Consider the following 15,394-nt stretch of genomic DNA (forward strand, 5'->3'; position numbering starts at 1 on the left):
GTCGCATAAATGATCATTTTATTACATCATTTGTGAAAAGGGAGAGTTTTTATAATCCAAGTGACAGTTAACAATAGTTTTTTTTTATTCATGAAGACAGGGATTGAAAAACTTTGTCCGTGTCTCTAGTCACTGTCTCCAGGACAATCAGTAATAAACTCATTTGTGTTGACTTCCTTAATATGCAAATATTTAACCATTTCTGGCTAGAGTATTTTCTATTTAAGAACAGATTTTGTTGTTTTTTTGCATGTTTTTAAAATGAATAGTCTATTATATTTTTTCAGACGTCATAGCCAAAACCTTTGACAAGGCTCTGGTTGATGTTGAAGAAAAGATGAGAGGTTGTTTAAGGCATCTGCGGCTGATGCACAAGTAGACTGAAGTCTTTGTACATAAAATGTGCTGTTAAAATGATTAAAATTGAATTGTCCGTCTGTCTGTCTATCCGTCCGAAAACTTTAGCATTGGTCATAACTTTTGCAATATTGAAGAAAGCAACTTGATATTTAGCATGCATGTGTATCTCATTGAGCTGCACATTTTGAGTGGTGCAAGGTCAAGGTCATCCTTCAAGGTCAGAGGTCAAAATCCAATGGAAGAAATAAGCAAAGAGAGATAATTTCTATACCTGCCAAATGATAAATAGAAATTTTATTTCAAAGCAGCGCAGTAGGGGGCATTGTGTTTCTGACAAACACATCTCTTGTATGTATTTATTCCATACAATCTGACTTTTTTCAGTTCTTTCTTTGTGTTCAATGTTATGTTATAACACTATTATATTTTATTATAACAATGCCATGTCTGTCAAAATAGTTCTATAATGCTGTGTATATGGATATATATGTAAAGTTTTATGTTTTATCGTTTAAAAAAGTAATTAGAATTTAATTTATGATATTTTTGTTCTTATCATAAAAAAGTTTTCCAGTTTTCAAGTGGGTAAAAAGTGGGTTTTTACTTAGCATTTAACAGGTTTTAAAGCTAGTTTTAACTGCGTTTAATCTGTGAAAAGCATACATTTAGCTCACTTAATGCTCAAATAAAACCCCACTTTTAACTCGCTTAAAAACAGGAAAAACCGACTTGATGTGTAGAAGCGGGTGTAAAAGCCAACATAAAGAAGGAAAACACACTAACTTTTAACAAACTTAAGTTGGTAAAACTCGGTTTTAAAGCGTGTTTTAACTGCGTTAAATCTGAGTTAAGCACACATTTAGCTCACTTAACACTCAAACAAAAACCTACTTTTAACTCGCTTAATAACAGGAAAAACCGACTTGATGTGTAGAAGCGGGTTTAAAAGCCAACATAGAGAAGGAAAACACACTCACTTTTAACCCACTTAAGTTGGTTTAAGTTAGTTTAAGTTGGTTTAAGTTGGTATAAGAAGGTATAAGCGTGTTGGTTTATGTGAGTGAAATCCAGGTTTTACCTACAAAAAACCAAGTCGGTAAGCAAAAAGTGTGTTTAAAAGACACGCTTTAACCCGGTGCCAATACCGCAGGGTTTAACACGGTTTTAACACAGATTAAAACCGGGTTTTGCCCACTTTTTTGACAAGGGATGGACATTATGTACGTCATTTCATTTTGTTCCTACGTCAAAAATTATGGTTGCTATGGCAACAACAAACAAAAATTAAAAAAATTCTGACAATGGTGGAAATTTCTGACAATGGTGGAGCCGGTAGGGGACATATATTGCTTGGCAATAGTCTTGTTTTATTTTTTACATTTTTTTTTTTGGTCTTTGCGCTGGCTTACATGCTTTTGCAATGGCTATAGTGTTTTAATATATTTTGTTAACCATACATTGTCTTTTTGTTTCAGAAAGTGGCCATAATTTCATGATACTAACCTCTAAGACACATCTTCATTCAGTTATTGAACCATCCATTCACATGGATCAATAATTAATATTAATATATTTACCTTGCAATGTCCATTTAAGTTCCATGCTGTTTCAGGTACAGCAGGACAAACATAATAAAGCAATATATGCATATGAATCTGATTATACACAGATCCACTAACATATAAGTGAAACCATGTTTGTTTTATCCTGTTTTCTAACGATAATCTTGTCAGATCATTTAACTTCAGATGTTTTAACTTTACAAGTAAACTGAATGCTACATGTAACAATTCGCAAACACTCGTGACATATATCCACTGAGTACATTACTAATAAATGTGTTGTTTGTATCTAAAACGTTATATCCATCTTTGATTATCACAGGCATTTCATTAATCCCTTCTAAATGTATGATCTCCATCGTTAATTTGATCGTTATTCGTCATTTTTTGCCGAGCGTCACAATTTATTTTCTGTATAGTCCGCCATCTTGTGAAAATGATGTAAGCGACAGGTGTGCATAGCAACGTAAAAGATATTCATCAAAACGCTAGCAGAATCCATTATTTTAGCTTAGAAATGAAAAAAAACACGTAAAATCGGATGATTGATAACGAAAGCGGAAGTGGCAAATGTGCAGTTATTTTCCGGCAGTATCAGATGGTACCGGGGATTTTTTTTCAAGATTGTTTTTTTTAACATGACAAAAAAAAAGTAGGGTCGGGACCAAAATCGTAGGTAGGGTCGGGTTACCCGAACCATACAATTTATTTTGTTTGGCCTCATCGTAAGGTTATACGGAAATGTAACACTTACTCTTCCCAACCGTATCCCCTTCCTATCCTTTACATTCCCACCAATTTTTTCAAAAATATTCACAACTCTCATCTTGTCTAGCACTCCAACTTTCGAAAAGTCATTAAACATCGTTTTTTTATCATGCTTGCAGATGAATTTCTGCGACTTTGATACTCCAGTATATGTGCTTTTACAATTTAAATTACACTAATTCCAAACAGATAGGTTCCCCTTACAATACTGCAAACTTTCAAAACATTTTTTCTGGCCTTTCCTTTTCCTATTCCATGCCTGGTATAATTTTAATGTCGTCGTCCAATAATTTCAATACAATTTCAGACACCAGTACAAACATTGTTTTGGCAGCCATATTTTGACAAAGCATTTTTAGCTCACCTGAGCACAACGTGCTCATGTGCTCAATGTGAATTTTTGTCCGTCGTCAGTCGTCCGGCGTCAACATTTGCCTTGTTAACACTCTAGAGGCCACATTTATTGTCCAATCTTCATGAAATTTGGTCAGAAGATTGGTCTCAATGATATCTTGCATGAGTCCGAAAATGGATACGTTTGCTTGAAAAACATGGCTGCCAAGTGGGGGGTCATTTTTCCTTTTATGGCAATATATGGCTATGGTAAAATCTTGTTAACACTCTAGAGGCCACATTTATTGCCCAATCATCATGAAACTTGGTCAGAAGATTAATCCCAATAATATCTTGGACGAGTTCAAAAATGATTCCAGTTGGTTGAAAAACATGGCCACCAGGGGGACGGGGCATTTTTAGCTCACCTGAGCACAACGTGCTCATGGTGAGCTTTTGTGATCGCCTTTTGTCCGTCGTGCGTTGTGCGGCGTCAACATTTGCCATGTTAACTCTCTAGAGGCAACATTTATTTTCCAACCTTCATGAAATTTGGTCAGACGATTGGTCTCAATGATATTTTGGATGAGTTCGAAAATGGTTACGTTTGCTTGAAAAACATGGCTGCCAAGTGGCGGGGCATTTTTCCTTATATGGCTTTATATGGCTATAGTAAAATCTTGTTAACACTCTAGAGGCCACATTTATTGTCTGATCTTCATGAAAATTGGTCAGAAGATTCATCCCAATAATATCTTGGACAAGTTTGAAAATGATGCCGGTTGGTTAAAAAACATGGCCGCCAGGGGGCGGGGCATTTTTCCCTATATGGCTTTAGTAAAACCTTGTTAACACTCTAGAGGCCACATTTATTTTCTGATCATCATGAAACTTGCTCAGAAGATTTGTCCCAATGATATCTTGGATGAGTTCAAAAATGGTAACCTTTGCTTGAAAAACATGGCTGCCAAGGGGCGGGGCATTTTTCCTTATATGGCTATATATAGGGCTATAGTAAAATCTTGTTAACTCTCTAGAGGCCACATTTGTTGTCCAATCTTCATGTAACTTGGTCAGAAGATTCATCCTAATAATATCTTGGATTTGTTCGAAAATTATGCAGGTTGGTTGAAAAACATGGCCGCCAGGGGGCGGGGCATTTTTCCTTATATGGCTATAGTAAAACTTTGTTAACACTCTAGAGGCCACATTTATTTTTCGATCTTCATGAAACTTGCTCAGAAGATTTGTCCCAATGATATCTTGGATGAGTTCAAAAATGGTAACCTTTGCTTGAAAAACATGGCTGCCAAGGGGTGGGGCATTTTTCTTTATATGGCTATATGGCTTAACACTCTAGAGGTCACATTTATTTTTCGATCTTCATGAAACTTGCTCAGAGGATTTGCTTTAAAAACATGGCCACCAGGGGCGGGGCATTTTTCCTTATATGGCTATATATGGCTATAATAAAACCTTGTTAACACTATAGAGGCCACATTTATTGCCCAATCTTCATGAAATTTGGTTAGAAGATTGGTCTCAATGATATCTTGGATGAGTTTGAAATTAATTATGTTTGCTTAAAAAACATGGCTTCCAAGGGGCGGGACATTTTTCCTTGTATGGATATAGGAAAATCTTGTTAACACTCTAGAGGCCACATTTACTTTCCGATCTTCATGAAGCTTGGTCAGAAAATTTATCCAGATAATATCTTGGACAAGTTCAAAAATGATGCCGGTTGGTTGAAAAACATGGCTGCCAGGGGGCGGGGCATTTTTCCTAATATGGCTATAGTAAAATCTTGTTAACACTCTAGAGGGGCCACATTTATTTTCTGATCTACATGAAACTTGGTCAGAAGATTTGTCTAATACTATCTTGTTATCTCAGGTGAGCGACTTTGAGCCTTTCAGGCCCTCTTGTTCCTTATATGGCTATAGTAAAACCTTATTAACACTCTAGAGGCCACATTTATTTTCCGATCTTCATGAAACTTGGTCAGAAGATTTGTACCAATGATATCTTGGACGAATTCGAAAATTGTTCTGGTTGGTGGAAAAAACATGGCCGCCAAGTTGGCATGGCACATTTCCTTATATAGCTATAGTAAAACCATGTTAACACTCTAGAAGCCATACTTAATGTCCGATCATCATGAAACATTGTCAGAAGATTTGTCCCAATGATATCTTGGACAAGTTCGAAAATGGTTCCAGTTGCTTGAAATACATGGCCACCAGGGGCAGGGCATTTTTCCTTATATGGCTTCTTGAATCTTCATGAAACTTTGTCAGAATATTTGTTTAAATGATATCTTAGATGTGTATGAAAATGGTTCTGGTCTGTTGAAAAACGTGGCTGCCAGTGTGTTCACTAGTCATGAAAGTTGGTAAGAACATTTTGTTTTAATGACATCTTGGGCCGCACAGAACAGGTCAGTTCCTTTCCTCTCAGGTGAGCGACTTTGGGCCTTTCAGGCCCTCTTGTTTGACAAAAGCCCCATACAACAGAAAACACACACTTAAAGTTAATATTTTAAGTAAGAATGCAATTGGTGTCATCAAATACTTAAGAAGCATATAGGATATTAGAAATAGCCACATAATACAAGTCTCATATTGTTAAATGGCTTTTATGCATGAAGAGAAAAAGAACTCTTTAGAAATTACGCACTACGGAGGGATACTCGACCTATACATAACACCAGCAGACAGGATTGAATACATTCAAATATTTTAGTGGTTGATTTGAGAGAAATCCCATGAACTTTGGCCACATCACTGTGTCTGTGCACAGCGTAAAGCATGTAACACTGTTCAGTGTAAGGAATTCCGGACTACTCTCTCAATGTTCAAATGACACATAGACACGAATTGTGGCTCAGTTAAAATTACGCATTAAAATCCATCTCGCAGAATTTCAGTGTCTGAACGCGGTCACTAAATCGTAAGGGAAAGAGTTAATTGACTATCGATAAACACAGTTTTGCTTTTAATATGAGAAAACAAACACTACTGAAATAGTAGTGTCTCAATGAGATGGAAATCATTTTATTATCTAACCACAGTTTGATGTACTTGGCCAGCTTCTCTGGAAATCGTTCCTGAACGCTTGAATAGGCTACCCTTATTTGCCAGATTGCTATATTTGCTAGTTTGAATTCAATTTTATATCGAAAAACATTGTGCTAAAATGTGCCATTTATAATACGCAATGAGATTTTTAAAGACAGTCATGCAAAATGGGTCTTATGCCATACGTGCACATCATAGCTATAGCCCACCCAGCCTACGCATCTTGCAGTCTGGTCAGGAGATACATAATGAGACCATAACAACTTTGAGTGATTTTATAGGGGGATAGCTTCGCCTCTGACCAGACTTGGCAAATGCGCAGGCTGGGCTTGAGCTAGGCTGGGCTAAAGCTAGGCTGACAAAAACGCCATAAAATCCATTTTACATAAAGCGGCTATGAAAGTGTGATTTGAATGTATCGAAACAAAACTGTGTGTTAATCAAATATTTACATACAATATATTTTGATGGTGAAGAAATCAACTCATAGTAAGCCATGTGAGGACAATATGATGTGAACTCCCATAGTATAATTTGTATCTACTAACACTAATGTATGGTTTGACTATAAAAAATACACACTTCATGTGTAGAATATGCGAATTTGTGAAAAACACACACAATAGTTAAATTTGTGTTTCAAATTTAATTATTTAGACACATACATTTTCAAACTTTATTTCAAAGTCAGCATTTATGCCGAATATCTATTGTAAAGATATTTCTTGTTATATTTAGTAGTTTTTAGCTCACCTGAGCGATAGCTCGAGGTGAGCTATTGTGATCACTCAGCGTCCGTCCGTCCGTCCGTCCGTCCGTCCGTCCGTCCGTCCGTCCGTCCGTAAACAATTTGTAAACATCTTCTTCTACTAAACCATTGAGCCAATTTCAACTAAATTTCATGTGGAGCATCCCTAGTTCATGGGACAAAAGAATTGTTAAAAAAAATATGATCGCATAACCAAGATGGCCGCCATGACCATATATGGTAAAAACCTTAAAAAATCTTCTTGTCAGAAACCGCTCATCAGATTTTCAAAAAATTTCACAGGGATGACCTTTGAGGGCTCCCCTGAAAAAGTTGTTCAAAGAAATTTGATTCGTCAAAAAACATGGCCGCAGGAGCTCGTTGAACTTTGCATGTTTATTCGTTTTTGCCTATTTTGTGAAAACTTTCAAAAATCTTCCACATTTTTTGTCCGATCCTTTCCAAATTTGCACAGTCTCTTTATATCAATGAGGACATGAACCCTACAAAAAATGAGCATTATTGGTCCTTGAAGTACAGAATTACCTCCCCTTGAATTGAGAAAATGGTGTTTATGCAATAAAGTCCAAATTTTTCATCCAATTCTTTACAAACTTGTAAGGATTTAGCATGGTTCAAACAAGAGAAACAACTACGGTTTATGCATGTTCTTTTTATTACAGATTTGCCTCCCTTTAATTTATTCAAAATCTCATTTTACAGCAGAGATTCCAAATCTGACCTGTAAATGAGCCCCATATTTACTGCTGGTGCTATGTTACCTTTTCCCATTTGATCATTCTTAAGTATTGGTCTTGTAATGCTGCTACTGCTACTGCTACTGCTACTGCTACTACTACTACTACTACTACTACTACTACTACTACTACTACTACTACTACTACTACTACTACTACTACTACTACTACTACTACTACTACTACTACTACTACTACTACTACTACTACTACTACTACTACTACTACTACTACTACTACTACTAGTACTACTACTACTAGTACTACTACCACCACCACCACCACCACCAACCACCACCACCACCACCAACCACCCACCACCACCACCACCACCACCACCACCACGTCTACTATTACTACTTCTACTACTACTGCCAACTACTACTACTACTTTTACCACTACAACTACTACTACTACTACTACTACCACTACTACTACTACTACTACTACTACTACTACTACTACTACTTCTACTACTACTTCTACTTCTTCTACTACTACTACTTCTACTACTACTACTACTACTACTACTACTACTACTACTACTACTACTACTACTACTACAACAACTACTATTACTACTACTACTACTACTACTACTACTACTACTACTACTACTACTACTACTACTACTACTACTACACCACCACCACCACCACCACCATTCACAGTGACAAAAAACGTATTCACACAATGGCTGCTACTACAACTTACTACAACTTTACAAACAGCCCTTGTTTCTATGGGATTTTAACCACAACTGTTCATGTTTATCTCCGACACATATTTTTAGGTCACCTGTCATGAAGTGACACGGTGAGCTTATGTGATCGTGTGATGTCCGGCGTCCGTTGTGCGTGCCTGCGTGTGTCTGTGCGTCCGTCCGTCAACAATTTGTTTGTGTAGACAGTAGAGGTCACAGTTTGCATCCAATCTTGATGAAATTTGGTCAAAATGTTTATCTTGATGAAATCCGGTTTGGGATTGTATTTGGGTCATCTGGGGTCAAAAACAAGGTCACTAGGTCAAATAATAGAACAACCTTCTGTAGACAATAGAGGTCACAGTTTTCATCCAATCTTTATGAAATTTGGTCAGAATGTTTATCTTGATGAAATCTGGGTTGGGATTTTATTTGGGTCATCTGGGGTCAAAAACTAGGTCACTAGGTCAAATAATAGAAAAACCTTGTGTAGACATTAGAGATCACAGTTTTCATCCAACCTTTATGAAATTTGGTCAGAATTCTTGATGAAATCTGGGTGGGATTGTATTTGGGTCATCTGGGGTAAAAATCTAGTTCAAATAAATAGAAAAACCTTGTGTTGACAATAGAGGTCACAGTTTTCATCCAATATTTATGAACTGTGGTCAGAATGTTTATCTTGATGAAATCTGGATTGGGATTGTATTTGGGTCATCTAGAGTCAGGAACTAGGTCACTAGGTCAAATCATAGAAAAACATTGTGTAGACAATAGAGGTCATAGTTTTCATCTGATCTTAATGAGTCAGGTGAGCAATTCAGGGCCATCATGGCCCTCTTGTTTATATTTTGTTTTAGCGATTATAAAGCTTTTTTGTCCTTGTCTATAGTATACCTATAGTTATTTATGAAATCATGTTCAACGTTTTATAAATTGAGAACTGTGAATCTAAACAAATCTTAGCTTATACTATTGCATTGTTAACACCAGTGATACAAAACGGGAAGTCAATAATGAGAAGGTATACTGTTAAGTTTATATACAAGTGAAATTTTTAACTTTAGTTGTCCTTAATATTATGCCTATTTCAATAGAGAACTCTCCTTTTTGGTGTGACATAACGATATACTACATCACCCAAGCAAGTAGTGACATAAATATATTCTACGTCACCCAAGCAAGTAGTAACATAACAATATACTACGTCACCCAGGCAAGTAGTAACATAACGATATACTATATCATCCAAGCAAGTAGACTGACATAACTATATTCTACGTCACCCAAGCAAGAAGTAACATAACGATATACTACGTCACCCAAGCAAGTAGTATAAACATAACGATATACTATGTCACCCAAGCAAGTAGTGAATGATGTTGTTTATATTAAGAACGAGAATTCCCTAATGACATCACATTGATTTAATTGATGTATTTTGTTTTACTATCAATAGAGTCATGAAAACACATCATTAGCTGATAAATGCAATATTCATATTGCTCTTGAATAGCCAAGGAACACACAAAACACAAGTACTTTCCTTAATCTTCATTTTTTTTGCATTCTAAAAAAATAAAATCACAATTTTACACTAGTCTACTTCTACATCCTCTATCCCTGATTTGTTTTGTAGAGCAGACATAGCAACATATTTGAGGGAGAGAATTGTTATATGATTTCAGTTTTATAATAAGATATAATTAATCTTTAATAAAACATTGAGATATGTCGGGGGTTTATGACGAAAACACTCCCTGCACCCTCCCAAAAACAATCAGGTAGCAATGTTGGTACGTTGATGTCAATTAGATGTTGTTCACACATAATTTGAGATTATGTAGGGTGTGTGGTGGCTGAACATGTATAAAGGCATTTATAATATGTATTCACAGAGGTTTGTTTACCTTTTTGGGAAATAATTAATGAGCTAATTATTGTTCTGTTTTGAATACACAGTTGATGTACAAAGGACACTTTGGCAAGCAAGGGGCTTAAGCATTTTACGCAAGAGAAATAGAACTCGAGTCCAACTTGGACATTCACGGACCTCCTTCCTGTCTAGGTGGAAGTGACAGTTGTTGGAACAGTTATATTGTGAGCAGCAGAAATTTTATTTAAGATAGACACTTGACTCTATACTGGCCCCCTCCTGTTTAGGTGGAAGTGACAGTGGTTGGGATAGTTATCTAGTGAGCAGCAGAAATGTAATTCAAGCCAAACGTTTGACACTATACTGGCCCCCTCCTGTTGAGTTGGAAGTGACAGTGGTTGTCAAGTGAGCAGCAAAAATAGAACTCAAGCCAGACACTGGACATGTACTGACCTCCCTCCTGTTGAGTTGGAAGTGAATGTGCCTCGGATAGTTGTCAAGTCAAGAATCACAAGCCAAGTCGTGTCAGGTAAGATTACATTGATATCAATAACAGCCGCAGCCTCTGTGGCATGCAGCCCAATCAAATGTTCAAATGCTATTTTGGTGAATCATTGTCTGGTGTCAAATGTGTGTTGCCTGTCATTTCAAGTATAATTGTTTAACGTCTTCATTGAAGCAATAGGAAAGAAGTTAAAAAAACTGGAAAAGTGTCACAAGTCCTAACCCAATTAAGAAGAAATCCATATTTGATACTGTGTCACACAGTGTGTAAACTGTTGTAAATTTGTGTTTAAAATTGCAATTTTAGACAATTATTCATTGCAGTCAATATTAAGATGTTCTTAGTAATTATCAAGGCATTATCAAGCCTGTTATTTATTACTTGTATCAATTATGTAAAAATATTTTAAATTGTGTTTTTCATAAAATTCATTAATTAACCTGTAACATTAAAGCATGTTTATGACATGTTCATGTCTTTAGTTCATGTCTTATCTCAGTTTTATAAAGACATTAAGAACTTTTAAAATTCAATGAAGTGAATTTACTTTTAATTCCTTGACACACAGAGAAGTTTGGTACAATTTTTAATTTTGAGTCGTCTCCCTTGGACTTGCATTACTGGTATATCTCACTTCCATTTCCAATGGTTAAAGTTTGGTACAAATTTTAAATTTTGAGTTGTCTCCCTTGGACTGTCATTTATCGGATATCTCACGTCCATTTCCAATGGTAAAATATTGTAGCCAATCCTTGAATAATGTGAATATTCCATGATGTTTGATCTATATCCCATCAGATTAGAATATGTAATATATCCTTTCATTATGCTCCCCCAAAAAAATTGTGGGGGTAGCATATAGTTGCCGCTTTGTCTGTCTGTCCGTGTGTCTGACCGTCCATGCACAGTTTTTGTCCGGGCTATTTCTCAGCAATTAATGACCGGAATTCAATAAAACTTTATGGGAAGCTTCACTACCAAGAGGAGATGTGCATATTATCAGCCGGTTCTGGTCGGATGATTTTTCACAGAGTTATGGCCCTTTGAAATTTTCCATTAACTATACATATAGTGCAATTCTTGTCCGTGCTATTTCTCAGAAATGGCCCTTTGAAAATTTCTATTAAACAATTCTTGTCCCCCCAACTACTGTGCCCTCAAGATGTTTCCTTTTATCTGAAAATATAGTGCAATATTGTGACAAAAAAAACTTTGGGGAGCCTCACCTGTCTCCACGGTTTCTTGTTTACACCCTGGTGTGTGTGATGTGAATCGAGATTAAAGGTAGACAAAAATATGACTCTTAAGAGGGATTGGCAGGAATGTCAAATACTGGGAACCATGCTGATGATCATGCATTGTTTAACCCCTCAAACGTGATCTACCTAAGTTGAAGTGGGGGTGTTATAAAAAAATGAATGATCATAATCATAGATAATGTGTGTGTATTTTGAAGTTTATAAGGTCCTTCTGGGCCAGAGGCTGTATTATGTGAAGACCCAGAGTGTGTCCCAGCACTCGTCATTATATGAAGGCCCAGAGTGTGTCCCAGCACTCGCCATTATGTGAAGACTCAGAGTGTGTCCCAGCACTCGCCATTATGTGAAGACCCAGAGTGTGTCCCAGCACTCGCCATTATGTGAAGACCCAGAGTGTGTCCCAGCACTCGTCATTATGTGAAGACCCAGAGTGTGTCCCAGCACTCGTCATTATGTGAAGACCCAGAGTGTGTCCCAGCACTCCTACCTACAGAGACTGTATTATTTGAAGACTCAGAGTGTGCCCCAGCACTCGTCATTATGTGAAGACCCAGAGTGTGTCTCAGCACTCCTACCTACAGAGACTGTATTATGTGAAGACCCAGAGTGTGCCCCAGCACTCGTCATTATGTGAAGACCCAGAGTGTGCCCCAGCACTCGTCATTATGTGAAGACCCAGAGTGTGTCCCAGCACTCGTCTTTATGTGAAGACCCAGAGTGTGTCCCAGCACTCCTACCTACAGAGACTGTATTATGTGAAGACCAAGAGTGTGTCCCAGCACTCCTACCTACAGAGACTGTATTATGTGAAGACCCAGAGTGTGTGCCAGCACTTGTCATTATATGAAGACCCAGAGTGTGTCCCAGCACTCATCATTATGTGAAGACCCAGAGTGTGTCCCAGCACTCGTCATTATGTGAAGACCCAGAGTGTGTCCCAGCACTCGTCATTATGTGAAGACCCAGAGTGTGTCCCAGCACTCGCCATTATGTGAAGACCCAGAGTGTGTCCCAGCACTCGCCATTATGTGAAGACCCAGAGTGTGTCCCAGCACTCCTACCTACAGAGGCTGTATTATGTGAAGACTCAGAGTGTGACCCAGCACTGGTCATTATGTGAGGACTCAGAGTGTGTCCCAGCAGTCGTCATTATGTGAAGACCCAGAGTGTGTCTCAGCACTCGTCATTATTTGAAGACCCAGAGTGTGTCTCAGCACTCCTACCTAATTTGATTACTAGACTCAGGAAAGTTGAAATGAATTTTGATATAAAGCTGCAGTTTCCAGTTTGTTTGATTAAACCGAAAGTTATATAATTTTGGTATGGTCTTTTGCTGTGGGGGGAAACTGGAGTGTCCTGAGGAAACGCACCTGTCTGGTATGGTGACAACCTACTAAACTCACATGCCCTGGGAACTGGCATTGAACACGGGTTGCAGAAGTGAGAATTGCATGTACCAAGCACTGCACTAACCAGACAGCCTTGAAGATAATGAAATAATGTAAACCTATATCAATTGAGATTTTGAAAATCAGGTCAATTTGTTTGCTGCATAATAAAACTAAATCAAACAGTCTATTATGTGAAGTTGGAAAACGACATTAATTCTAGAATGGACTGTTTCAGCTTCATTTGCTTTGTTTTGACCATGCAAATGTCAGTGGTCATAAAAACAAAGATTAAAACCCTCTTTGCTCATGCACCGCATGGGCATACCTTCTTTGCTCATACACCGTATGGGCAAACTCCCTTTGCTCATACACCGCATTGGGCATATCCCCTTTGCTCATGCACCGTATGGGCAAATCCCCTTTGCTCATACACCGTCTGGGCAAACCCTCTTTGCTCATACACCGCATGGGCATACCCCCTTTGCTCATACACCGTCTGGGCAAACCCTCTTTGCTCATACACCGCATGGGCATACCCCCTTTGCTCATACACCGTCTGGGCAAACCCCTTTGCTCATGCACCGCATGGGCAAACTAGCCTTTGCTTGACACTAAACATGCATGGATTAGGCTCCAGTAGCAATATTTGCTCATATATGTATGAACAAACAATATGCAATTGATTTATGCTGAATGATTATGTGAAATATAGGTAGGATATTTTTTGGTTTGGTGAAGTGATCATAGAAATTGAAATTGTTCTTTTTGTGTGTGGGGAAGTGAAAATATATACTTTTTATGATCACCAGTGAATACAAATCGACAGTCTATTGAAACTAATACATTTTCTTATTATTTTATGCCCCAGTTGAAAATCTCACTGCTATAAATTCCATGTTTATTGAAATATTATGCGGGAACACGAATTATATGATGCTACGTCATCTCACAATTTTGAGCCATACGTCATTTGTGGGCCGTTGCATTTACTGTAGAAGATCAGGATGTAATAAAAGAAAAATGACAGTGAAAAATATTTATATTTTTCACTGTTTCAACAGTGAAATATACATCTTATGACACACATATTTCACTGTAAACCATCAAAAATCATCAAATAATATGCTGTTGTTGTATGATTTTTCAACACATCTGGATGCCTCATTTCATAAAGAAGCAACAATTTTCATTATGCAAAGTCATATTTTATTGTTTTCCCTGTTTTACTTCATTTTGGAAAGTTTTTGACATGTATCGAGACTTGTACGTTATGTTTCATTACATATAATTATGTTTATAAATAACAACATGCAGTTTTCAAAATTAAGGTTTTAATGCCAATAATGTTTATAAAAGGTCACCTTATTTCTGGCTGGTTTAAATAGTAAAAACGCTAGATTCATTTTATTGTAAATATGTTTGTTCTTTGAAAAATGGTCATTAGTTATGCAAATAATGCTTCAAATCACACATAAAAAGACAAATAAATTAGCAATCTTGCAATATTAACAATGAGGATCAATACATAATGTGTTTCATAGTGTTCTTTTTTACTGAAAATTTATAGTATGGTATAGATTTAAATTTAATAATTAATTAAAAAATTAATGTTTATGCTCTTAAATAGCTTGACCTGTAATAATTAAATTCACCAAAAAAGATTTTTATGCAGATTATTTTTTAATTTGACATAACTATTGGAAGGTAGACACAATTTTTTTAAGTAATAAAAATACATAGATTATGTATGACATAATCAACATGTTCAATCATTTTCAGTCATTCGAATACAATATCAAAATGTAGTTCAGGAACTTAACAGTAAATGCATATTAAAACAAAAAATGTGTTTGTCAGAAACACTATGTCCCCTACTGCGCCACTTTGAAGCTATTTATTTGACCTTTGACCTTGAAGAATGACCTTAACATTGACCTTTCACCGCTCAAATTGTGCAGCTCCATGAGATATACATGCATGCCAGATGTCAAGTTGCTATCTTCAATATTGCAAAAGTTATGGCAAATGTCAAAGTTTGACACAAACACAA

Source organism: Dreissena polymorpha, chromosome 1 (assembly GCF_020536995.1).
Source record: "Dreissena polymorpha isolate Duluth1 chromosome 1, UMN_Dpol_1.0, whole genome shotgun sequence".
NCBI lineage: Eukaryota > Metazoa > Mollusca > Bivalvia > Myida > Dreissenidae > Dreissena > Dreissena polymorpha.